The sequence below is a fragment of the Chroicocephalus ridibundus genome, chromosome 2, assembly GCF_963924245.1.
Source record: "Chroicocephalus ridibundus chromosome 2, bChrRid1.1, whole genome shotgun sequence".
Taxonomy (NCBI): domain Eukaryota; kingdom Metazoa; phylum Chordata; class Aves; order Charadriiformes; family Laridae; genus Chroicocephalus; species Chroicocephalus ridibundus.
Window position 1 is genome coordinate 135,983,224 of NC_086285.1, and position 27,291 is coordinate 136,010,514.

The 27,291-nt window shown below is 42.7% G+C and overlaps 1 protein-coding gene across 3 annotated transcripts in view; it reads left to right on the plus strand.

Moving 5' to 3' along the window:
• Positions 1-10,525: 10,525 nt before the first annotated feature.
• Positions 10,526-27,291, plus strand: part of ZFHX4 (zinc finger homeobox 4) — a 151,320-nt gene continuing 134,554 nt past the window's right edge. For 2 of the 3 annotated variants that reach the window (XM_063327079.1, XM_063327081.1), the window contains exon 1: positions 10,526-10,774. The gene's annotated coding sequence lies outside the window, so the exon portion shown is untranslated. Of the gene's footprint in view, positions 10,775-13,192; positions 13,209-27,291 lie in introns of those variants that run through there. The other variant, XM_063327080.1, reaches the window with a different exon arrangement.

Consider the following 27,291-nt stretch of genomic DNA (forward strand, 5'->3'; position numbering starts at 1 on the left):
ACTGTCATCTGAAGGAATGTACGTACACACTTCTTTAAAATAAGCTCTTTCCACATCGTACACAGGATCTCCCCCAAAATACATATATTCCATATTTGTCTTTCAGCGTACTAAAACATGCCCTTAAATTTACTTTTCTAATAGTCCTTCATTTCCTCTTTTAAATTATAGCAAAAATATTCCTGCACTCATTAAAATCATTTCAGAGGGAAGCAAGAATATTATTCCAAGCTAGATCATTTTGGAGAAAGAAGGAAAAAGTATATCTCTATCTTGACTATTCTATGATGTACTGTCATGCATAAAAAGTCTGCAACATAAGTATATATTTTAATTTTTTCAAGGTGTTGTTGAATTTCAGTAGTCCCTTTTAAACATTTTTTTTAAAAAGCATTCACAGTGGGTTAAAATTCATTCAGAATAAATATAATCTACCTAATACGATGATGCGATCTCACAAGAAATGTTAAACAATCCTCTGTAAGATCTTTATTTCTGGAAAGTGTGTTCCTTTCAGGTGTGGACTTGGGAATAGGCACCAATTTTCCCTTCAGTAACATTTCTGCTTTATAATAAATTGCAATCCTGTTGTAGCCCCGTGTGGATTTACAACTGGCAGGCTTTCTCTCTGACAATTTGGGGTCACTGTGGATATAGGTGAGCAATAATTTCAGGGGTGATGGAGATATTGACAGAATTTAACAGTCTAAGTTCCTGGGCAAATATTTGTAAAATGTACACTTCTACATTGGGTTTTAGTTAATAAGACTTTTAGATGATATTGTTTGCCTTGTTTGTGGATTGTATTTTGTCTGAAACTATCTCAAATATTCATTTCCATTTGTGCCCGTGTCGGTACTGCGAAACGTTTAGAGTAAAAGCTATCATTCCTCCCTGAAGCGTATTTAAGCAAAGCAGAAAGTTATAGGTATTAGAGGCTTAGTTCAAAAAAAACGTATAGCGTGCCTTTAGCAAACCAGAATCATATGAGCGAGTTGTTTTGGGTAGCCTTATAGATGCCGAGAACAGGTAAAGCCATTTTATCAGACTTCACACCAAACGGAGGCCCTGACGGTAGCGAGAGTTTCTGACAATGGGCCAGATCTACCTTTACTCACTCGAGAAGGGACTGGCAGGATTGGGCCCATTCTGTTCGCTTCGTATGTGTAACCTATAGAGAAAAAGTAAATCTAAACATAACTCCAGCCATATGTAAAACAGAGAAAATGTTTCAGCCAACATGGATGAAATGAATAAATTAGATTTCTTCCTCCGGCTTCTCAAAAAGAACGGTCACAACAGCAAAAATAAAGAACCCAAATAATGAAACAAAGGACAGGGTTGGGCCATTTAACCTGGAACAATCATTTCCTCAGGTTAAGGTTTATTTAAAACCCAGAGCAGGCCTGAAACGTCAACTCTAGTGGTACCCTTTGAAATGCTTTTTCATTCCAGCACCCAACGACACACGCGAAAAGCAAATCCTGCAATAAACTGCAGGCTAAGTGCATGTGGCCCAACCAGGACCATACAAAGGCGACACACGTAGCGTGTGTCACAGCCGGCAGCACACGAGTGACTTCACCAGGGGGGATCCCTCGTCTAGATCCCACTCCAGACAGTGAGGGCACAATAAGGGAAAAGGCCAAAAACCGGAAAGAATGGGGGGGGGGGGGGGGGGGAGGAGGAAAAATTAAAAGAAGAGTAAGAAGAACCAGAACCCAAACTCCACCTTCTGCCCCCCAGACAAACGCGGGCAGGCAGAGCAGGCGGGGATGCTGACCCCCTCCCCGCGGAGGCCACGCAAGGCGGATGGGAGTTTGCGCCCTCCAGCGCGGAGCTGCGGAGCCCCCGCACCTGCCGGGCCCTCGGAAGGGACGGGCCCCCCGCCGGGCGCTGCCTGCCGCGGGCCGCCCCCCGCTGCAGGCGGAGCCGCTCCGCCGCGCAGAGCGGCGCCCCCACCACCACCACCACCCCCCCCCGCCCCGCACCCCGCGGGAGCGCAGCGCCCGCGGCCGGTCCCTGCGCGGTCGGTGGGGTTGCCATAGCGCGGGCTGCGCGGCTCGGGGGCGCTGCCCGGCGGCTGCGGGCGGAGCGGAGCGGAGGGGAGGGGGGTTGGAACGGGGGGGCGGGCGGCAGCGGGCAGCGGCCGCTGCGCATCCCCGCGGCTGCGGCGGCGGCACGGGGAGTTCCGCGGGGCTCCGCGCACCGGGCCCCGCAGACACCGCGCGGTGGGAAGAGCGGGGCGAGTAATGAATTCCAGCAGAGAGCTGGAGAGGAAGCATTTTTCAGAGATCTGCCATATTTAACATTGACCACACTAAAGATGTTATTAGCGAAGGGGGGGTGGGGAGGGCAACGGGGGATGTGATAAGGGAAAATAGATAATGACACATAATCCAAACCAGAAGTTTGAAACCAAGTTACTTCGCAGAAAAGAGCCACAATCTCAACTTTTTTTTTTTCTTTTTTCCTTCACCCCCCCCCCTTCTTTTTTATAGGCTGAGGCTGAAAGACAGGCAGATAAACTTGTTAAGGAAAGAAATATTCCTCTAGCAACCGGGTAAATAAAATAGCTGAAGAGAAACAGTGAAAGACATGGGGGTAGGGAAAGGCAAAGGACATACTACTATTTAGAAACCCCAAAGGAAATTGTAAAGTAGGAAATGAAAAGGAGGAGGAGAAACATTTCTGTTGTAAATTAGAGGGAATGAAGATTAGCGGGAGAAAAGGGGGAAATAGCTGCAGAAGGTCTAAAATAAAGCACCACTGAAGATTAGCCAATGTTTAAAATATCCCAACTGAGGAAAGAGAGTGGTGCGCTCATCCCTTCAGCATGGGTGTGTGAAAGGGAAATGAGTAGGGGTAATTACTAACATAGCACATGTCCGGAGGAACCAATCCAAAATAAGAGATAAATTTGGCTGGTGAAGACAGATAGGGAAAAGGCTGAAAGAAAACTTAGGAATACAGGGACCTGAGAGGAGAGGAAGAGAATTAGAGGAGGAGGAAGGCTCTAAGAGCGCAGGAAAACTTGGAGGACCAGCTGGATAGGGGGGAAACTGCTACGGCAGAGATGGGAAGAGAGAATGAAAGTGAGAGAGAGAAAGAGAATAGGAGAGATTAAGGAGAGCAAATAAACCTGGGAGAGGGAATTAGTTGGAGCGGATGGGAAGAAGGGAAGCAGGAACGGAAAACTAAGAGAGAGTGAAGGAGGGACAGAGGGAGGGATGTGGGGAGAAAAGGAAGGAGACAGAGGGAGGAGACAAGGACTGAAGTCTCCCAGCCCAGGGAAGGTGCAGCACTGAGTGAGAGAGAGCTCACTCTGAGGGTTAGGTTAGATTTCCAGAGCTCTTAGAGCTCATCGACCAGCCCGCTGGAGTCACTATTCAACCCGAGTCCCAAACACACGCCTCACTAACTACTTTACAGCCACTTTCATTGATTTTCTTTATCAAATAAACATAATACCCGTTACAGCAACACTTCCTCTTCGCGCAGCCAGAATGCCACAAGCTCTGATTGCTGCATTTCTCCGGCTTGCAGTTCCCCACCCTCCACCCCTAAATAAATTGTGTTCTTTCACTTAAATGGTCAAATACATTATTGCTTGCAGAATTTTTCTGTAATCTGGAAGGCACACTACGAGCTAAGCAAATCGTTTAAATTATAAGGTAAATGGTCCCCATCACCGTGGCGTGAAGACACATTTTTTTCCCACATTTTCAGGGGTAGCTTATATATTTACATACTTATTTTCTGCTAATAAGTGGTAACTTAATTTAAAGGGCGATGCCAAAGTGAACGCTCCCACCTGAAAAATGCAGGAAAAAATTAACGCAACTTTCGTACTTGCACCTAAACTGTCACTTGATCTAAGCATTTCAGCCTCAAAATTCAATTTTATTTAAAAAATCCCCTAAAAGTAGCCCCCTTCAAAAGCTGTTTTTGAACCAGGCTCTTCCATATATGTCAAAGGGCTGTTGAATTATTCATTATTATAATTACTATCATCATTGTCATTATCCCTTTCCATGTGGAAATAATTTTATTATCGTAATTTGATATCTGAAGAATTTCCTGTTAGTCGTTTGATAATCATTTTTTTTCTACTGAAGAGAAAAGTTTTGTTTATAAATGAGAGAAAAATATTTTAAATGCTTTTATGTTTACTATAGATTTCCGTTTATCTAATCGATCGGAATGCCAATAAATCGATTAAAGGTTTAGTGTTTTACAAACAACCATTTTGTGCTTTTTGATTTTACGTTCAGAATGATTTTAATAAAGCTAATGCCTTCTCTGGGCGTTTGTTCACCCCAAACCTAATATTCCATCATTTCTATTATTTACAATTGCAATTTAAAGTGTTTCTAATGAGAAAAATAAACACAAATAAAAGAAGGAAATAATCTGATTAAATTACTTTGTGCCTGTGGTCAACATATTTAGGCAAAGCCCTTAAAAATCTTGGTGAATTATATGCGATCATACAGTGATTGCGGAATATTAAATTAAACTTAGATAAATCCGCATTGAAGGAGGCAGCACCCAATCCTGAATTTATTTCCCATTTTCTATAACAGCATCACTGCGCTCCTCTCTTTGCAATGACAATGTGCCAAATCTAGGCATTTTGAAAACATTTTCCATATGCTTTAACTGGAGACTGATAGACAAAGAAGAAAAGGAGATGGTCTTTTTTCTCTTGAGGTATATTTCCTTTAACTTTTCCTCCAACCTTTTCTGATCTTCTTCATTTTTAAACAAAAGTTTGAAAATCATTAGGACATTTTTTTTTTCTTTTACGGGTTTTTTTTTCCTTATCGCGTAATCAATTCCTGAACTGTGGAGTTTCAGTTACGCTTTAATGCAGGACTATAGAGCTATCATTTCTATACCTTGGCGGACAACATTTTGGGGAGAAGGCATTGATTCATTTAGTTTTCGCTTGCTGCTTTTTGTAATTAAAGGTGGTTTTAATTATACTTTTTTGTAAGTCAGATCAGATGTGCTGCTTGCTTGCTGGAAGGTTTTTTTTTCCTTTTAACGGTGCTTTTAATTTATGTGTAGTTTTTACGGATAACACAGAGGTGGTGGCTTTTATTTAGCTGTAAAATCCACACGTTTTCTTTGAAAACTTGGCTCCTTGGGCGAAAATAACTTTTCCTGGTTGCTTTATAATCGCTGTTTGTCGCAGAGGTAGTTTAGCATATTGTCTACACAACAAAGATTCCTGTTTTATTGGCAGTGTGGATTGTTGGATTTAGGTATAAATATTTCATAACTTTCCTCTTTCTGCAGTAAGATCGGTAGTTTTATTGGCTTTTTCTCTCTTTTTGTCTGTCTTTCTACCAGAACCGCTTTATTTCTGAAGTCCCTTTTTGTCCTTTTCCAGGATAGAATGTAAAATTTTTCCCTTGGATATATCACTGCTGGAAATATGCTCTTGGGCTTTCTGGAGGGGATGGGGGGGGGGGGGGGGGAGAGAGCGGTGGTAAGCGGTCGTTTTCCTTGATTTGCATAAGAGCTAGTGAAGTGCCTGTGAAGTTGGTGAATTGCTATTGTTTGGGGCTAGTCCTGACTGTTTTTGTTTATAAACACTGGGGTGGTTGCCGGGAGGGGAGGGAGGTCAGAGCACTGTCAAAGCGCTGACCTCTGAAAGCCCAGAGGGCGCCTGGCTCCTTCACCCTCTCCTTTCTCTCTCTCCCTCTCCCTTTTTCTTTCCCTTCCCATCCAAGGCCAGGAGCTCAGGTTCAGGGCATTTAATCCCCGCGATCTGCCCAAGAAAGGAGCTGAAAAAGGGCTGTTAAGGCTCCGGAGGAAACGCCGGCAGCAGACCTAGACCTGGAAGGCTTTTATTTATAGTAACGTCCGGGTGCGCGTTTTTGTGCGACTCCAGCCAAAATAACAACAACAACAAAAAAAAAAGCCAGTCGGGAACGGCACTATTTAGCTCAAAATCTTAGCGAGATGTCTATACGAGTCGACTGTGATTTTTCGCTTAGGTCACCGCTCGTTAGACGCACTTTCAGGAGCTGAATGCTAAATCTGGGGCAGTGACGGCAGAATTGAAACGCAATATGTTATTGTTGTTTTATTTCTTTTTTCGAACAAAACTTTCCAGGAATCAGATCGGGGATTTTTGTTTTCTTTCCCTCCCCCTTCTCCCTCCCTCCCCCCCCCCCCAACCCTTTTTACTGTGTACTGGAATGTGTTTGATGGGGGGGGGGGGGGGCGGGGGGAGAGCGCGTTGTAAATTAACAATAGATTTGTATACGTGATACCTGCAAAGAAAGAAATAATTAATAATAGACAAACGCTTTGGGTTAGAGTCAATTTCATTCCGGAAAAAAAAAAAAAAAAAAAAAAAGGGGGGGAAAAAAAAAGTACAAGAGATTGCTATCAGGTTTAAGTATGTTTTGAAAAGAAGTTGCTGAGTTAAACAAAAATGTTAGTTAACACACTGCCTTTGTCAAATAGCCCCCGGGAGGAGAAGAGACAACAAAAAGGAGAGGAGGTGGGGGCTGGGGATCTGAAAGTGTCTGTAGCTCAGATAAAGGGTCTGTAACACTGAAATCTTGTAATACCTCGTTTCAAACTGAGCTCATCTATAGACTTAGGGAACGCAGTAAAAAGACACGGATCCCCTTTCCCTTGGGTTGGGGTCTAGGGAGAGGAGAAGGTGGGGGAAGGGGACGTTTATTAGGGAATTATGTCGGTTTATTAAAAAGGGGAGCGGCTGTGGCTGTAATTATGCAGATCCTTGTGCCCCTGTGTGTCCGCAGCGCAGATTTAGGGAGTGAAATGAGCTTGGCGGAGAGACGTGGTGTAACAGAGCCCGGTTTGGGCTGGGATTTCTTTGTCTATTAAAGAATGGTCAGTCTCGGGCTCTGGCCCCCACCAGATCCGTCTCGGCCAGGCCAATAAGTTTTCCTTGGGGCTGAGGCGGGAGGTGGTAGAGGACAGAAAAGGCTGAGGGTTTGGGTTTTTTTAAATTTTTTTTTCCCTTCCCTCTCTTTGAAATGTAACGTCACTATCAAGAGCTTTTTTTTGGTTTCAACAGGAGGCTCGGGAAAAAAAAAATAAAAAAAAACCCCAAATGTGTAACGGTGCCTGCAGGAGAAGTTCGGAGGAGGTGGGCGGGGGGTCCGCCGAGACCAGAGGAGAGGAGCTGAGAGGTTAGGCGAGAGTCCTCGGGGGCGATCAGCTGAGCGAGAGAGAGAGAGGGAGGAGAGAGGGGAGCGGGAGCGGGAGCAGCGGGAGCCGGGCCGGGCCGCGCCGCCGGGGAGCCCGCCCGCTGCCCCGCACCGCGGCCGCGCCGGCCCCGGCCCCGGGTCCTCCTCGGCTGCCTCCCCCAGCCCGCGCCGCGCTCCGCTCTTATCACATCCCACAAACCTGCTGCTGCTGCTGCTGCTGTCTCCCGGAATTAACCTTCTTCGATTTTTTCCTAGCTACGTGGCGATCCCCGGGTTTCTTCTAAACTGTTAACATCCCGTAGTGCCTTTTTTTTTTTTTTTCCCCTACACCCCCCACCCTCCCTCCCCGATAGCTACTATTTTTAGGGAGAGAAAAAGAGAGAGCGAGAGAAAGAGAGAGAGGAGATTTAAAACGTTAGGAAGGACAGTAAACAGTGGCAGAAGAAACCCTGAAAAATGTGGACTCTCCTCTCGCAATTCCTGCCTCTATCTCCCCCCCCTCTTTGTTCCTTTAGCTGTAACTCAAGAACACCATAAACCTATATCCCCCTCCAAGAAGAGAGAAAGAGAAAAAAATCTACAGCCAAAAAAGAATGACTTGACTGTTCTGACGTTTGGTGTTTTGACATTAATGACATTAATGATATTGATGTTTCACCAGGAAAAAAGCACTAGGAATAAAGGAGGTGGTGGGGGAGGTGCGGGGGGGACGACTTTAAAACTAAATTATCTTCGTTTCCTTATTCTTCTGTGACATTAAGTATACGTGTTTCTTCACTTGAATTTGAAATAGATGTATTGTTCTCAGGTGTTTCTTCATCACATTGTATTTAATTGTCTTCAGTCTTCGGAAATGTGTTACCATCCTTCAGGCATGCACTTGAATGGACAATGCATCCTTCTATCTCAGAGTCCCGTTTCGTCTACAATTTAAGCCTAAAAGCCCTCTTTCCATCATAGTCCTTCAATCTGATAACTGTAAACGGGTTTCAGAGATTTCATTTTCACTCTTTGTTTGCATTTTTTTTCCACCCTGTAAACAACGGTGCAGAATATCGCTAGTTTCCTTATTACCTTCATTGACAGGGAGCAGTGCCTGTGGAAACCTGCATACATATGCTGACATTTTTTTCATTGATGAGGTGGTGCAATGCTTAGGTGAGGTTTGAAAAAGGAATAAAGTTGCTCTCATGAACCCTCAAGTGCCCCTGACTTTTCCTTCAGTTCGAGTCTTGGAGATTTTCCTGTAGTTTGAAGTAAGGTTTCTCTGGACTGGGGTAGGGCTCCTTCTGTGTTCCCCACTTTATTGGCAGGCTCCGATTTTTGGAATAGCTGTACTTTCAGGCTGGCGATTTTTTTACTTGTCTTTTTTTTCCTCCCCTTTCCTCCCTTTTTTTTTTTTCCTTCTTTTTTTTTTCCCCTCCAAAACTATCAAGACCTTCACTCTGACCTTAAACATCTGCTTTTAGCAACTCGGTTCCCTGACACTGGCCTGTGTTTCCTTAAGGGCAGCCTTAATTCATCATCAGGTGGGGATTTTCCTATTAGCGTTAGTTCCAGTACTTGCAAAATGTTCTCCTGGAGTAGAAGGTTTAGGGCCCAGAGAGGTGCAGATTTCTGCCATCCAGGTTTTTTTGCTGCCTTGTTGTTGTTGTGCGTGCGTGTTTTTAATGGAAGGTTGTGATAAAAACTTCCTGCTGGTTTTTGGTGTTTAAGGCCTAAGACAAGGTTTCGACACGTATCACTGGAATCATGAACTTCAAAGGCACGTCAGCTCTAAGGTTATGGTTCACCTGCGCAGGGTCCTTGGTACTGTAAATATCTCTTGCATGTAACTGTGACTTAGTGACCATTTCTGGTATACCCATTTCTGGCATAGCATTATCAAAAATCTGCACGTGTTCCTGCAGTGTATTCGGATGCTCTTTGAATAGTCATGTTTTTATCTTCAGTAGGGGGTATTTTAAAGTATGTCTATTCCTAGTTTTAGTTAATTATCTTTTAATGAAAGTGTCAGTCATATTCACATCTGCAGTATTAGGTTAAGATAATTAGATTTTCAAATGAGAAGCAATCTTCTTAAATCCCACACAGGAAAATATTTGTAGAAGATTCCGATTTATAATGACATCTGTACATTTTACCCTAGTTTTCATCATAATAATCCCCCCCCCCAATGAAATGTGTCTGGCAAAATATAGTAGATAAAATATTAATAAAATATCAATACTTGTAGGGAAAGTGGAAGACGATGCATGTATATGGATGAAACCTGTATTGTATGCAAAGAGACTCTTTCCCTGGGCTGATATGTACTTCATTTTGATAAGGCTGTTTACAGTTGATATTGTATATTCTGGAAGGCTTTGCTTTTTACTTTGTTGATTTCTCCAAGCAATTACATGGCGGACACCAAATAAAGCGTGTTTGTGTTTTGTGTGACTGTGTGTATGTGGGGTGTATGTGCATATGTGTAAATACAATGCAGGATGTGAGTGTGCACGTGTGTGCGTGTGTGTATGTGTAAATAAATCCATCTTTATCTCTGTATGGGCAGTTATTCCGTATGTTGGATATATTCTCTTTCCATTCACAGAGGTGTCGTACATTCATTATCCCATTGCAAACATATATTTTTCATTAAATCCCCATTAAAAGAGAGGAAAGGGAAGAGAAAGACAGACAGACAGACGGACCGAAAGGAATATCTCCCTGATGGAATAGTTAATTTGGACCCATTTCTTTTAAGTTCCCGAACAGTTAAAAGAGCAAGTCTTGCCGCCCCCCCTCCTTCCTTCTTTTTTTTTTTTCTTTTTTTTTAATTTTCCCTAGCCATCTACTTTGTGTGCCTGTGCGTGTGTGTCTGTGTTACTAATGAAGTTTGCAGACTCGTGTTTGTATCCATGAGCTCCTTTCTGCTGCCCCTTCTTCTTCTTCTTCTCTGGGCTGGCTCTGTGGCTCCCGCAGCCCCGCCGAGCCCCCGGCAGCCGCGGCAGCTCCGGCTTCCCCGGCTCCGGGGCTGCGCGTCATTTGCAGCCCGGAGAATGTTGATCACCTCACTAATTACACCTCTCCCTCTCCTCTTCCCTCTCCTCTCCCTCTCCCTCTCTCTCGCTCTCTCTCCTCTCTCTCTCCTCTCTCTCTCTCCCTCTCCCTCTCTCTCTCTCTCTCTCATTCCCAGAGTGCATATCGGGAATAGACACACAAAGACATGCGCACTCAACTTAATCAGCCATTTTTTTAAACAGGGCTAAAACGATAATAATTAGCAGAATAAAGACATATCGGATTTTCATTTCCTTTCCTCCTTTTCCCAACCCCTTCACAACCAAACAGCGAGACCGCGGTCGGCACATGCTTTAACAACTCCCGGACCCCAAAGGACCGCTCCATGCCCCCCACTTCTTGCTCAATCATTTTTATTTTCACCCAATAAAGTTGGAGGATTATTTTTTTTTATTATTTTTTTAATGAACCTTCTCTCGTTTACTTGGATGTGATCAGCTGTTAAGTAAATAAAGCAAATCAAAAAAAAGAGGCGAAGATCCAGTAGGAACTGCGAGGGGAAATGGAAAGTAAGTTTTTTCTTTAACTTTTATTGAGTAGTTTGTGTTAAATTTAGGTCGAGTATCGATTATCTTTCCAGGCTGATCTTGCACAATCTTTGATATTTCGCTCTCGCTCTCTCTCTCTCTCCCTCTCTCTGTGCCTCTTTCTCTCTCTCTCACATACACACACACACTCACATCCCCAGATCCCATGTATCTCTCCCCTCTCTCTCTCCCCCCTTTTTCTGCCTGTTTCCCCATTTTTAGGTACAGTATTTGCTCTCATTTGGGAAGGAGGGGCTGCTTTTTCTTTCTCCCTTCTTTCTTTCTCTCTCTCCCTTTCTCTTTTATTCCGGGGGTTACGTTTTGTTTGTGTATATTTTTTTTTGTTTTGGTTTGGGGCTGTGGGTTTGTTGTCTTTTTTTTTTTTTTTCTTTCGGGCTGTAACTTTCGGATTAAGTGGAGGACCCTGCTCAGTTTGCAGAAGAGGTTCGGGGGGTGCCCCCCACTTTTTACTTCGCTCTTTTTTTTGTAGGGAGCTCGGGAAGGGGGGGAATACTGTCAGATTAGCAAAGACGTTACGGCTGTCAGAAGTCATCGCTCGCCAGCCCCTTCAGAGCTCGCACTCTTGTTTCGCAGCTCGGTCCCCCCAAAACTTTAAGGTGCTTTTGGAAGGCGCATTCCGCTCTCCCACCCTCTTTCCCTCTCCTCCCCATCTCCACCCCCCTCGGCCTCCCAAACTTTCGCTTTCGGGCGGGGGGTGGGGTGGGGGGGGTGATGCCAGCAGGGCAATGGGGACCCTGACTGCGTGCGTGTGTACAGGAGAAGGTGCGGGGTGCTTTTTCCCCTCTCCCCCCTCCCGCCCCCCCCCTTTCTTTTTTTTATTTTGCAGGTAGGTTTCTCAGGAGCAGGGGTGGCTCTGTCTGTCTGTCTGTCTGTCTGTGTGTGCGCAGGGGGATCGCGCTGCCGTCTGCCGTCTCTGGCAGCAGGAGGAAGAGGAGCCCGTTAGGAGCGCTCCCTGCCTCTCTGCCAGTTTCGCCGTGCGGCGGCGGGGAGGCGGCCCGGGCAGGGCGCGGAGCGGCGCGGAGCGGGCCCCGCCGGCGGGGATGCGCGGCTGCCGCTGCGGGCGGGCGGTTGCCGGCCGGAGCCCCCGGCGTCCCCGCCGCTCCGTACCGCGCCGCTCCGCGGCTCCTCGGGGGCTGCTTTCAGCGCAGCCTTTCGGAGATTTTTTGAAAAAGCGGGGCGGGGGGGGGCGGGGGGCGGTTGTTTTGCGGGACAGGCGTCTATTTATTTTTTTTTTTAAACCGAGAACTGAGGTGTTTATGGAAAAAAAAAAAAACCACAAAAAAAAATCATCAAAAAAATGCTCATAAACAGCAGGAAGGCAGTTCGGTTCCTGCTCTGTCTCAGTGCTCGTGCCAGAATCAAGTGCATCCCTTCCCATCACGGCGGCTAATGGCAGACGCGTCCCTGCTTCCCCCCTTGCCTTACATGAAATTTCCTGCAAAAATGCTAATAAACTTTGCCCCCCCCTCCCCATCCGATGCCAATTTACGGCGGTTCCCCTCCACTCCTCCCTTCCTGCATCTTCTTCCACCACCACCCCCGCCACACACACCCCCAGCCTCCCCAGCAGTGGCAGCAGAAAATGCACGGGTTGGTATTTCTTTTGTTACCTGCGAGCCGGGCGGCCGGGGGTCTCTCATCGGCTGCTTAGGGCACTGGGTCCAACCGAGAGAGGAGCCACATCAGTCGGGTTCAGCCTGTTTCACCTCAGCGCCGTCCCGAGGAGGCTTTAGCCACCATTCAATAACACACCCTCCTCCTCCTCCTCTTCCTCCTTAGGTACCAAGGCTGAGATCGCAAACATAACACCCCCCTCCCCACCAAAAAAAAAAAAAAAAACCAACCAAAAGACAACTTGCCAGGCTGAAGATGGTGGATTTACATTAAGCCAGACACAGGCAGGTTCACCTAGGAAGTCTGACCATCCCGTTTTCTGACAGTTGCATTTCCTCGGCTCCATTCCGTCCTCCTCTCTTTTTTTTTTTTTTTAAATTTTCTTTTTATTAGCCTTGTTCCGTTTTTAATCAAGGATTATGTAGTTGGCAGGAGGAGGTCGAGAAAGAGAGTGGAAAGAGAGGGCTCGAGTGCTTTTGGGGTGGTTGCTGTGAGGGTTGTTTTTTTTTTTTTTTGATGGTGTATTTTTTTTTTTCCAATTGTGTTTCCCCTGGATTTGCAGTGGCTCGATCCTTAGGAGCGGTGGTGGAGTGTTTAAAAAGATCATATGTAGCATTATATTTTTAGTTTGGTGGTGGATGGATGGAAGAGGTAGCGAGAAGCCTTTGCAGCCCTGCCTGTTGTTGGTTAGATTGAGGCAGAGACTTGGCTGCGATTGGGACGCGACTGTGACATGGGCATCGATCGCTTCCATTGAGAGCAATGCAAAAACACAGCCTGGGTATGTAACACTCTCAGTGCCATCAACACTTGTTTTACTTTATATTTACTGGCAAAACTGACAGGACGATCCGGAGTGCTTTTCTTTGAAATAAGGAATACAAACATTTGGACGGGAAGGTGCACAAAGAAGATTGTGGAAATAAACGGGGGGTTGAAGGTTGGGGTGTGTGTGTGGGGGAAGAGCCTTAATCATCATTGCTCCACTTCCTATTCAACCGACTGTATTTAAGGAGTTTCTCTCTTTTCTGGGCTGGGGGATCCTACTAAACTGGTTGGAATGAAAAAAATCAGACAATCAACCTTGAGGGAATATCTGCTAGTTTTCAGGGTTTGCGGTTTCAGCCGGTAGGAAGGCACACAAAATAAAAGATGGCTAGCCAGCTGTTTTAACCTCTTGCACCTGGCTCCAGAGCTGGGGCTCACCAGGATTATTCAGTTATTCGTGCTATCTGTGCTTGAATATTTATAGTGTACAATCTAGAGATCCACAGAGTGCATTGTAGCATCTCTTTATCCTTTAGTCGTGGGCTTTTTGGACTTCGTCAACATAAACATGTATTCAATAGTTTTCATTTTTATGATAATGAACATAGAGGGTCAATGAAATATAGAGGGAAAAGTCATAAATCTGCAAAAGTGAAACCTACCCAAGGAACAAAGAAAGGTCAGGTAAACCATCTGTGTAAGTCACAGTAATAGTACCTGCTGTTTGGTTTATGCAGTGATACTGCTTTATTATTCTCTAAAATGAAACTTATCCGCTAGATCAAGTTAAAACTAAAGGAAAGCTGTGGAGATGATAAATGGCATTGCGTGCGTCTTTCAGAACAGGGAGACGGTTTTGTTCCTCGATTTTTGAGTAGTTTAGGTTTATTTGTGAAGATGGTGCACCAGCAAAGGACATATAAAAGGGGCCGAGAAAAATCACTGTTTAATATTGCAGAATTTACTGCTTCCATTCTGACCATGAGCCTAAATTTACACAATGAAATTTGATTATCTCTAATAACAATATTAGATCCTGCACTGGATGGATGAGAATTGAGGTGGTTTTGTTGATTGCAAGGGTTTAATGTTGCATTTCAGAATCTGATGTGGTTTAGCCTCCCTTCCATTAACTGGAAAACCCCTGAGGTTTTACAATTATTTCTTAAAGATAATACATTTAAGATTGCATTGGTAGGCTGAAGAAAAGTCATAAAGGCAAGAAGGGAAGCCCTTAATAACTCTTGAGATTCAGACATGTTCAGCAGTTAGATTGGCTCTGACTTCACCAAGGGTCGACAATGTGTCATTTCCATGAAGCCAAATTGCCCTCTGCCTATATGATATTAATGTGCAAATCAATATTTCAGGGATTAAATTTCCCTTCTTCATTTTTTATGGTTTCTACCTCAATAAGTCTCAAGTCTATTAGAAGAGGCTGGATGATTTAAAATCTTTCACTGCAGAATGGCTTGTCGTAGCCTTGTTTCACAGACCGTTTTTGGATTTTCGTTATAAAAGACTAAAGGCATTCCAGAGAAGTTGATAGTCAATATAGGGACATGCTCACTATTGTAAAGCCCTTGTTCGATTAAGAGCTAAAAAGGTATTGAAAATATAATATATATGTTTATATAATATATATACATTCTGCTGCTTTAAAAATATTGTGTTAATCACCTATTGATTTATTTCAAAATCAATTGAAGCTCCTTTCTTATTAGTGATTTGTTCAGCATTCTTCAGCCTTGTTGTTAATTTTCTTAAACAGCATGCATGAATTAATCTGCTGGTAGAATGTGTTTTGGTTTTCCTTTATTTAAACCCAGGCATTTTTACCTATTTAAGCTAAGTGGTGCGAACAGTTTAGTATTGTGGGGAGAGCCAGGGCACTCTTTTCTGCACTTCGGATTCAGCATTGTTTTAATGAAGCTAAGGGGCGTTCTGTAAATATTTTATGATTTCTGCTCAGATGCTTATCAGCAATGTTTATTAAGAGTTGCCATTGAATATTCAGGATCAGTTAAAAATTAAAATCGAGCTATCTGATCTGGAAGGAAACAATACATGACAGAAAATTTAGGTCAAAATATGAGGTTGTGACTTTATCACATAATCTTGGGAAGGCCCTACTGTCTATCATTTAGTGTTGTTTTATAGTCTTAGACCATCTGGACCAAGTTCCGCACAGCTGCATGAATTTCATATGTGATAGAACATTTTTTCCATTCAGTGTGAAATGTTCCTTCCTAAAAACGTACACCAGACTCGCTTAATTTAGTCTGCTAAAAGAAATGCACATGAAAAAGGACAAAAGGCTCTTTAATCTCTGCAAGCTGTTTGTTTTTCTTCAAGATTCCTGTCTGTTTGGGTTTGAAAAGTCATGTTTACTGAGCAGATGATTCTGAGGTGTGACATTAAAATAATATATGATTTTTGTGCTAGTTTCTGCTCTCCTAGTTAATTTGCAGAACTACTTTTTATGCCTGTCAAAACACAGAGTTAATCTATTCTTATTTACAATTAATCTCAATAAAATTAATCTTAACTATGCCTTAGTCAGTAGCTTAAAATATCTAATTATATTCAATTAACTGCTGTCATAGTAATTAACACTGCTTAATTGCCTCTGCATATATTTATGTAAAGCTCATTAGTTACTGCTTGCTCTTTTTTCCTTTTCTCATTCCCATTTTTGTGGCTCTGAGAGCACTGACGTAAAACCCAGTTTAGTTTTTGACAATTCGGGTCTTGAAAGACCTGTGACAATGGCAATACGTGTGTTCTTAACCTGTTCTGTGGGTAAATATTTGTGTTTTTGTATGCAAAAAGGGTAGCAGAGCTGGGTCTCTAAAAGAACTTCCAGTCCAGCTTCCCCCCCCCCCGCCCCTTTCTCCTACCCCAGCACATACAAAAATGTTTTCTAGCCTTGTTGATAGAAATATGAGAAGCCAGGTTAAGCTTTGTGTTTATAAATGAAGAGCTTTTCTGCATCTGCCTTGGGGCTGTACCCAGAAGGCAGAGCTTTGCTGCTCCAAATTCATTCAAAGGGTTAAAGACTTGGCCAAGGTTCAAACTGAGAAGCGCCCAGGGAAAGTGCATGTGAATATGTACAAGTTTCATGTAATTAGTGCTTAATTATATTAACATATGCAAATTGTCAACTTAGGAGCTTGTTGAGCTGGCAAAGATCAGCCAGGCACAATTGCTGTATTGTTCTGAAACAATAATGGATTTCAAGTTGGATTGTGAAAACACATAACTAGCTATCTAATTTAACTCATACCATGGTGAAATTTCATTAGTCTCCATGGAGACTGGTTTAATTGTGCTGACTAATGTTCTGGGCTGCAGAATGTCCTAAAAAGAAAGCGTTGTTTGCCTAATCCACCTTACAATGACACTTGTTTGTACATGTTTCCCTTGTGTGAGAATTTGCATATGCAAATAAATAGTTTCTCTGCCCCATTTGTCATGGCTGTTCATTACCCATGAAGAGGACATTGTTACTAGGCTGTTACTGAGTCTCCCAAGACAGGATAGTGTCAACCAGTCCAGCCACATTCTTTCATAATTTGTTTCTGATTAATAGACCAGAGTGAGGCTCATTCTATTCAGGCCTCTGCAAAGGGAAGGTCAGTTCTGTCACTGAAAAGAGTTTCCGCAGCAACTGAAGTTTTTTCTCTCCCTTCCCCTCCCCCCCCACTTCTTGCTTTGGCTAAAATAATCATATTTAAAATAATGTATTCTTGCTCTAAGGAATACCTCCACTAATAATCTCTAGTTTCCTAAAGCGAAAGATAGGAAAATAAAGGAGATTCTGGTATTGGAATATTAATCCTGTTTTTGACAGAAAGGTAAACTGATATAATTGCTTTTCAGTCGAAGGAATGGGGGTTTATACAAGTGTGAAAGCATCGGAAAAGGATTAGCATTTTTTTGCATAATGAAAAGCTCTGTTGAATAGGGCACTGAATGGTTGACTGAATGACTGAGATGAAAGGAAGATGAAAATGCAGGCTCCTCTTTCTTTATGCCTATGTTCAGCTCTCCCTAAAGTTATGTTTGTCCAAGACTTGAGAAAACAAGCAGAAGCTCAGATTTCAGCAACTTGCTAAGATGCCCTGCGTTTCCATCATCATGTGAAGTAATATGTGCGAGAGTAGTGCAGCGAGAGGATGAGAAACACAGGTTTGTATGGAGGGGAGCTCCAGGAACATGACAGGCAAACCAAATATTGACTATTGGGGATCGAGGATTCCCAGCACTTTGCTTGGGGGAAAGAAAGAGGGAGGAGGGGGGCCGGCAGGGAGGGAAGGAGCTATTTTAAAAGTTGCCAATGGAAATTATGCATCGACGCATAATAATCTAATAAAGTTTGGTATTCAAGGAAGCGGGGTCTAGTCAATATCTGTTTTAATTATTAAACTATTCCTCTTTTGGAAAAAGTTATGAATTCTGACTCAGTGCTAAGTGTTTAAGTGGTATAGAAGCCTTGCTGGGGAAAAAATTACTCTCTTCGCTCGGCTTTGAAAATAGAGAAAGCTTACTGAAATAGAAATTGATATATGCACATAAGGAGCGGGGTTTTCGGCGTGACTGCGTCTGCGTACTCAGGTTGTTTAAAACATTTGGATTCCGGTAGATTCAGGTGGCAAGAAGGGCCCCGGCCTCCTGCAATCAGTGCTAGCCCTCCCTGACTTCAACCGGCGCAGGATCAGGCCCCCAGACAGGGCTGCAACTGGTTAGCTGTTGACAATGTGATCAGTGCTTCTAATTATGTTCTCTCAACAGTAATTAGGGCAGTTAAAATACCATAAGTGTTGAGCCACTTTTGAAAGTGGGAAGTGGTTCTTTTGTACGTATGTAAATCAAATGCAGTGTGAATAATTATTTGTATGTATGCATATTAAATAGGCTCTCTTTTTTTTTTCAGGTCAACATAATTACCGATTTAGAGCTACTGTGGAAAACTGTTGGTAGTTAGACGAAATATTAACTTGTTTGGGGGCTTTTTGTTTTTTTTAGTTTGCAGAACATTTATTTGTAAATGTTTGTTAGTTCAGCGTTGGGCTTGATTTGATAATATTTGAACAGTTAGAGATGCCTCTAAGAAATTAGGATTATTTATGCATAAATGAAGTAAAACTCTAAATGCAGAAAGTGCTCAGTAAGAATAAAGTCACAAAAATTCGCTCTTTTAAGATGAAGTCAAAGACCTTCTATGGAGTTTGGGAATGTTTTACTGCTAACTTTATGAAATTCCTTTAAAACTTCTTTTAAAGGAGCATGCTTAGGGGATATTCTTTCATTCTGGGAACAGCTTATTAGTGTATTTCCATAAGAAAAATGTGTTAATTTAAAAAATAAATTCATTTATATTTTAAAATATTGTTAACCAAGCACCATGTGTTGTCTCTGGCAAAGTTCCAGCCACTGTGGAACTGGATAACACATGGGTTAATAATAACTTATGTGATGTCTGCATTCTTACTGAATGGGCAGAAACCCAGCACACTGAGATACTGGGATTCAAGATTTTACAGAATAAGATGTAATGTGGAATACGTCTATGTGAACAGATGCGCAGACAGAAAAAACTAAAAGACGCGTATTGGTCGCTTTTACCTAGTAGGTAAAACAAACCTAGTAGGTTCTCTGTGGTTGCTGTTGAGATTTGGTGTTGTGTTTGAAAGGGGTAGTAAACACATTTACTGATAGCGGGATTCAGCAGACCTGGAGAGATAAACTTGTTTTGCATATATAAGGGCAGCAGGTTTAGCCTTTAACACGTATTACTCTATTCCTTTTTTAGTAGCCGCTCTATAGCACTTTTATACCAGTATTTTCATTACTGCTGCAGTTTTTGCGGAGTTCCAAACAAAGGTCGAAAAGTTTGTACCAGACTGAAATATGTCAGTGCTGTTGAGGAACGACTCTTTCTGCTTAAACAAAATATTCTGAGGAATGGTTTAACAAAGTTATATGATAAAAATACAAGTTTGCCATATTAAAATGCTCTTTTATATCGTCACATTACTCAGAATCAGCGTTCAATTAAAAAAAAAAAAAAAGAGCTTTAGAGAGGTAATTTGTCCAAATTATATTTTATTTGCATTTGGTACTTTTGAGAACAAATTTAAAGATGCCCAGAAACTGCGATCTCTTTACAGACAAATCTAGGAGACTTCTAGCATTCACAGTGATCTGATAGGCTGTACCAGCTCCTAAGAAGGTGTTACAGACCTTCAGGTCAATAGTTCACAAACTAAAGGCCTTATGTACATGATAGACCATGGCGACTCTGAAAACAAACATTTACCGTATAGGCTGCATCGGTGTCTGCAGAACAAGTGATGCACACCCTAGATGTACATCTAAAACTGTATTTAAATAGAGAAACATTCTGCTTCTGAAACAAAGGAATCCTTACGAAATGCCTGTGTTGATGCAAGCCTAGGACACGTAAACCCAAAAGAACCGGATTCTTCTATTTCACCTTAAATTAACAATAACTCCTCTGAAATCAGAGGAGTAATATGGGTGTAAAACTGGCAAGACATACAGTTTTAATATTAGTAGAAAAAGAATCAGGCCTTTAGTTACCGGTTGACAATAATCCCATAAAATCAAATTTAAAAGGTTTCATCTCCTCTTTTTGCACTACCATTTCCATTCTTTAAGGATGGTGCGCGTAGTGCAGAAGGCACCGGAGGGTCTGTAAGAAAGAGGTTTTCCAGAGAGGCTGATGGGGATCAATTCTGTTTCTTTGACCAGGTAATAGCAGAGCTGAGGGTCTGGGAGCGGCGGCTGCTGAAGGTTTGCTCCTCCCTGTTTTGACACTGAGGCTGCCTTATAAATTCACCTAATCTGAGATGACAAGGCACCTGTCACTGGTAGTGCTCCTGCGTTTGGGGCACCGATGGAAACCTGGAGTAATCCCAGTTATTTCCACGCTTGTTCCAGAAGATGGTAGTGTAGCAGATCAGAATAATCTCTTTTTGAAGAACAACAAAAACATACCTTGCTGCTTTCCCTTCACTTGTTGGGGAAGATCCTTGGATTTTTGGTATTCTGAGGGCCAGAGCTTTCGTAAATTGAGAGGGGGGAAAAAAAATATCCTTGGATTTGCCAAGTGTTACATGACGGTTTCAAATGCAGGTGGTTTTCCTGCATTTGTATGAGTAACCTCCTGTGTAAGAAACCATGGCTCTCCACCTTCAAATAAGAGTTTCTCCTTGTTTAATACCGAACACTTCACGTGACTTCCTTACTCCAGAAAATAAGTGAAAAGTAGCTTCTTAAACAGGGAACTTATTCCTGTGGGTTTCACTCTGGTCCTTTCCTATTTTTTTATATTGAAATATGGTTATTGATTTTGTTTACAGCACCGAGGGTTTAAATTAAAGAAAATGTAACATTTCTCAAATAAATGATTTAGCTATATGGCAAATGTCACCCCTCAATCCCTCAGTTCTGTTGAGTTTTATGAACCGCTCACCAAAAAAAAAAAAAAAAAAATCCCTTTCTTTGCCATTGCAGCACAGCTGTGTCTGGGGTGGGAAGTGTCCCCCCCGTGTAAAAGCCACCAGGAGCCACCCCGCTGCAGCACCGCAATCTGCTTCGGGACTTTTTCCAGCAGCAGCGACCCATCGCTGTAGGGAGGCAAAAGGCGATTTCTCACTGGGTCGCCAGCCAGTGCGCTGGGAGAGGCATTTCGGCTCCAGTGAAAAGCATCACTGGGAGTTTTACGTCCCAACTGGTCTGGCCCGTGGGTTTCTCTCTCGCTTGACGGCTGGTTTCCCCAGCGCTGCTGCACTTCCCAGTTTTGACCGAGGGCCTGGTCCAAAGTCCAGCGCCGCCTCATCCATTCCCTCCCCCCACCTCCTCTCCCCCCCGCCCCCTCCGGGTTTGGATCAGGCCCTTGCAAAGGACACTGCCATCTACTGAGGCACCCGCCGCAATTAAAACAGCGGCGGGGCAGCGCTGCCGACCGCCCCCGCTCCCGGTCCCGGTCCCGGTCCCGGTCCCAGCCCTGCGGCGGGGAGCGCTCCCTGAAATCCCAGGGGCAGAGCGGTGCTGTCACAACTTCCCCCCCTTCCCCCCCTCCCCGAGTGGATGGAAAAGCAACAAGAGACAATGGAGTCAAAGAAAAAAAAGCTAGTATTTAAATATAGCAGAAACTGGGAGGCTGACAATAACTCAGCTACTACAGAGTCAATTCAGCCATCTGGAGACTGTGACACGTCCAAAAAAGGGAGGGAGGGGGGTGGGGGGTGAGGGGGGGGAGAGACCTTAAAAATGAAGGATTTTCATTGCATGTTGAAATGTATTCTCCACGCAGGCTGCGGCTTTAATGTTGAACGGCAATAGGTCTCTGAGTGGTTTTGTGCATCAAAGACGTACGCACCGGAACACCTAGCGCCTTGCCACAGTTGGATGTTAATGTTTCTGGACCAGAGCTGTTTGGCCCAGCGCTGAGTTTATTGGTTGATATCAGTTTGTTTCTCAACGTGATCATTATTTAAAAAACAGGTTTTTTGAGGCTGTTTGAATTTTTTAAATACGTACAATGGCAGTGATTTATAAGCATTCCTGGTTTCAGCTGTAGCTGTACAGAAGGGTTGAATTTGCTCTCAGCATATTTTTTACATGATTTTAATAATTGGAGGCAAATATATTAGAAATCTTTTAGGTTCGTTTAAAAATCTATGCAATTTAAACAAACGCTGAATTGTGTAATGGTTTGTCTGGGAATTACTTAGTCTGCACAGCGTAATAATATTTTATTAGCTGTCATTTGTTTTCTAGGAAGAAAATGGTGATTTTTATGTTGTGTGTTACATGAAAACTTGGCACTGAAACAGGACAGTCCCTGAACGTGAATTTCTAAGAAGGTGGGACAGTAGTTGCCCAAAAGGCGAAGACTTGAGAAAAATTGGGGTGGGTCATTTCTTTCCCGAAACGAAGCAGGGTACAGATTAGGAGCCATTAAGGTTTGCCAGGAGTTGCTGGTCATAGAAGCCTGTTTAAGTGCTCACTGTCAACAAGGAAATCATGGGCAGCACTTAAAGTGGCTCACCTCTGATTTATTCATAAACCTCACACGAGCACTTGGCTTTGTTCTTGCTCTGGTAAGGGGGAACTGATGCCAATAAGAACAGGAATAAAGAGCTTCTTGCATGGTCCAAAAGTGAATAGCACTTTATCTCAAAGCATGACCTCCATTCCCAAGATCTGTTGTGTTACAGTTGACTCCGCTAGATGTGTATTCTCAGATGAATTGCTAGAAGAGGTTACAACAAATATATACTTTGTAAACCCTCTAGATGTAACAAGAACTGTGTAACTGGAACTTAGGTTCTAACTTGACAGAAAGGTTGCGGTATTCACAGTGAACTGAGAGATTTCCGTTTCAGACAGCGCTTTATGCTGGTGTTTTTAATGTGAGTCAGAAAACAGTATGATTACGTGGCTGCGATTCAAGCGAAAATTTTATATTCTTTAAGGGATTCATTTGAGAAATGTATTTTGATAAAAGCAGACACACAGAGACATGAAGTAGTTCAGCAATCAAAAAAAAAATGGAAAAGAAAAAAAGTTGACTTCATTTTTAGGCATATTTGATTGCTGCTGCTTTATTTTTGTTTCTCTAAAAAAGGCAAAGTAGTGCTCCCAGTCCGCGATGGGGGAAGGGACCTTTCGAAGACGGTCAACTGCCATGTTTGCACTGGGGCAGAGGTTGAGTACAGTTACTTAAATCCCCAGAGAAACATTTAGTTAACGCTAGTCTCTTTCTGATCCCCTCTGAGTCTGGTTTTCTTTTCTGCTTTTTAATGAAGTTTGTTTGTTGCTGTGTTTCAGTTATGTTTTTTAAACTGACTTGCATTTTCACAACAGATTTGACCAAAAGAGTCATAATGGAAGACAGTGATGAGAGTTAATGATACGTCTTTGATAAAGCAGTCCTCGTGTGCAATCTGATCACAGCCATCAGCTCATTTGTCATGGCTGAAGTGAAAATGTCAGGACCAATGAGTGTATCAGTGCTGAAGGGGGCGAAAGGGCTTTTGGAGACACTTTTGTGCTGGGAGTGGGCCATAGCTTAGATGCAGCTCTGGGGAAATACTGGGATTAGCCAACTCTGTGCACAAATCCCTAGCATAACAGAATTAGTTGGGAAAATGAGGTTTGTTAGGAAAAAAAAGAATCTGTAGAACTGCTCTAGGCTGCAGCCCAGGAACTATGCAAAACAGTAAGGCATTTTATTAAAATAATTTTAGCAATGTGAACGTACATACATTCCAACAAAAATCGCAATTGGTAGCCAACATTATAACAAACCCCATCTTAATGCATTTTGCATATGTACGTGGGTTTGCTTCTACAAAAAAAAAATAGAAAGAAAGAAAGAAAGGAAAAAGTACATTTAAAATAAAGACGGTCTCCGCAAAAAGACTGTTTTCTGAATTTGACACAGTGGCAATTAATACAACATATTTAAATACCGACTGATGCTGATGATCTTTTTGCATGGGTTAATTCAAATAACAGCCAAGGGCAGTCCCCCTGCTGCAGACACTTCTTTACTCAGGAGGTGTAATTCATACTATAGGAACGCACTGATTGCCAGACTGGGACTCTGGTGTGGCTAGCCTCTTCTCTCTTTGGCTGGTCTGTACAAGGTGCTTCTGAAGAATATCACAGTAGGCAGATGTAGGAAAACCTATTGTATACGGCTGCCTTGCCATGATTGCAAATGCAAATTTTTTAGACCTCTGAAGAGCAAGGTTTAACATCCCTTATTTTATTTTTTTCCCTGCATTTATTACAATAACTCTGGATACTTTTGGCAGCCAGCTTCCGTTCTGTTTTTTAACGTTGGTAAATTCATGATCTCAATGGTATCCCGCAGCAATGAGTCCTACTGTCTCTAACCCCTTTGCTCCTCTCATCATCAGGTTTTAATTTGTCACAGCTTAGCTTTCTTGGAAACCTGCTACTTGTCTTTTGGTAAGCCTCGTCTCGCTTCCTGTTACATACCTAGGAAGAGCAGGGTGCTTTTGCCACTACCTCGTCCATAAAAGTGCTGAAGAAATCTTGATTTCTTCGAGGTAGGGATCCTGCTTGCCAGACCTGCTCAGCTGCAGTGGAACTGCGTAAGTGATTAACCAGGTAACCCCATCACCTGCGCTGTGCCAGCCCAAGAGGAGTGAGCGGGAGTGAGTTATTCCATCTCCAGTGCGTGGAGCGGTTACTGAGGAATTGTCCGAATACTAGACACGTATAGATAATTGTCTGGCTGGCCATGCCAGTTAATAATGACTGTTTGCCTGTGGAAGGGATATTTACCTGTTTTCCTGTACTTCCCGTGTGTTTGATAGTGCAGAATTGGGGGTGTTTTGGCTTCATAGATGCGTGCCGAGGGGGTTCAGCAGGCTGCCGGCGCTGGGCTGGGAGCAGTCTTTCCTTTGTCTGGTGTTGCTATTAGAGGTGCTGCTGCAAGTTTATCATCTTTCCTTCGGATTTAATGGAAGGCTGAGAGGAGAATTAAGTTTGGTACCGGCTCCATTGTATCGCCGATCCGGGAGCTGCCACCATTACACGAGGCCTTCGAAACAGAGCAGAGCGTGGCGGAGGACGGCACCGTCCCTCGCTGTGCTCCAGTTATTAGCGTGTCTGTGTCGCTACCGTGCCGTTGCACAGCGGTCGTCTGTGGTGGAAGGCTCTCGCTTCCTTTATTCTTTCCCAAAACTTGGGCATAAGTTTGGGAGCAGGCAGGACTAGCGCGTGTGTTGACGGGCGGGGGTGGAGAGCAGGGGATGTGTGGCAGAGCCTCAGGCTGTGGCTCAGATACCAGGTAATCGCCTCTGGTAAGCCTGGGCTTCCTCACAGCGGGCTTGCAGCTAGCATGTGAAACTCCCTTTTGTGGCCACGGGCTTCAGGCTCCTGGTCCTTCTGGGCCTTCTCGTGCTATGAACATGGCCACAGGGACTAAAGATACCAGGTAACCTCGAGTCTGGCATAGAAATGTGTAATAAAGCTGCAGCCACTAGCCTTTAAACTCCAAACACTTCTCTGTTTATGCCTGTCAGTGTGAGTGGCAGCAGCAAAGTAATTTATTTAATCTAACTAGTACTTATCTTTGTTAGGAGTCGTCTGCAGATTTCTTCCATTTCATGTACAGTGAATTGTCCTCTTTCAGATAATGTGCTTGTACAACCTTTTTTTTTTTGTTTAATTCTATTGATTTACAGTATTGAAGTGAAATATCTGATACCTGTTTCCTGCACTTTGACTGTACGTAGTCAAAGAAGCTGGTGAGATTCTTCCCTCCCTTCCACAAGCCCTTTAGCTGTTTTAAATGTATAATTATCATTGCATGTCATTTGATAGCTGCACTAATTGCTGCCAACCATTGTCTGTTTGCACTTAATGCTGAAACCTGATCAACATCCTGCTTTGGTTGATGTTTGGTGGTAAACTTTAATTAACTCTTATTGCATTGAAGAAGAGCTCAGTCTCTGTGCTAACTAATCATTTACCTTCATTATGTCCTGACAGCTCCACTTGTTCCTGGTACTAATAGATACACCAGTCAGTAAATAAACCTGCAAACCTTCATGCCTTGAAGTTGTTCCACATTGATATTTTGTTGCTTAAAGTATAATGGGGTAAAGATAATTATTTCAGTTAGTTTTGTATCTCTCTCTGCTTTTCCAGACACCAATCTCAGATTGCCTTTTTCATGCCAGACAATATCATTTTAATAGTAACTGTAGATTTAAGATAACATTATTCCTTCAGCATGGTTCCTATATACATGCATCTTTTGAATCAATACAATTAAGCTTGTCTCCTGTTGGAATTCTTGTAATTATTTTTCCTGAAATACTTTTCCTGTAATGATATTGAAGTTAAAGTAATCAGGTTACTGGCAGATCATGTAAAATTCAACTCAAAATTGCTGGCTGCTTGATTTTAATTTGTCTGACATCAAGTTTGTTTGAAAAGGGATAATATGTGGTTAAACCAAGGAGCTTATAATTATGGTTGACATTTGTTTGTTTATAATGAAATCTAATTAAAGTTCATACATTTTAAAACACAAAAGTTAATTACTGAATTGCTCACTTCACTTATGCACAGCAGTCAAATTAACTTGCAGAGCAAAAAAATGACAAAAGACTATGCATAATAAAAACAAAATGCCCAGCTGATCTTGGCAATACAAAACAAATTTGCCATGATAATATTCTAGAAAAAGCAAATGCTTTATTAATAACTAAACTGTTTAAAAAACATCTGCATTTTCACTGACCAGGCTGATTTTAATACAGAGTAATATTTAAATGTTTAACATGACTTATAATACCCACAGCTTTTTTTTTTTTTCAGATGCATAATTGGAAGAGTCTTGTACTCTTGTAAGTGCGCTGAAAAGCACGATCCTTTATTTTTTGTTTTCATCAAAGCCCTTTCTGAAGTCATACGCAGTTGCAGTATCTCCCCGAGAACTGGAATGTTTGCTCGAGTACCTGTCTTGTGCTAAGTTTTAGAGAGATAATTGCAGCAGGTTTAGCATGCAAGCAAATTAGTATTAGGCAAACAAAAAAAAGTACTCTACTGTTTCTTTCACAGATGGTTTTGAGACAACGAAGAGGTTAGGTGAATATTATAGAGCCACTTGGATTCTCTAGTCGTTATTTGTTAGTTTTGCAATTCAGTCTTACCTTCCGAGTGTGCTGACAGAGAATACATCCATACTTTAGTAGAATCACAAAGTTTGTGATAATTTGCGCTTTCAAAGATTATACTACTCTATTTTACATCATTAATGTATTTTTAGTAGACTTACTTACGTTAATATTGCATTTTTGTTAAATTGGGTTTAAGTTTAATGAAGAAAACCCTACTTTTCTGTATTTTTTTCTTGAAAGCTGTGGATGCAAATGATCTCTTTCACATTGTTTGAGAACAGGTGACAGATCCAGGCAGGGTGATTTTTAGTGAAGACAATTAGGATTAATTTTCTAGCTGCTTCTATTTAATTTAGTTCCATGTGAGTTTAAAACAACATCTAATGTAAACTAACT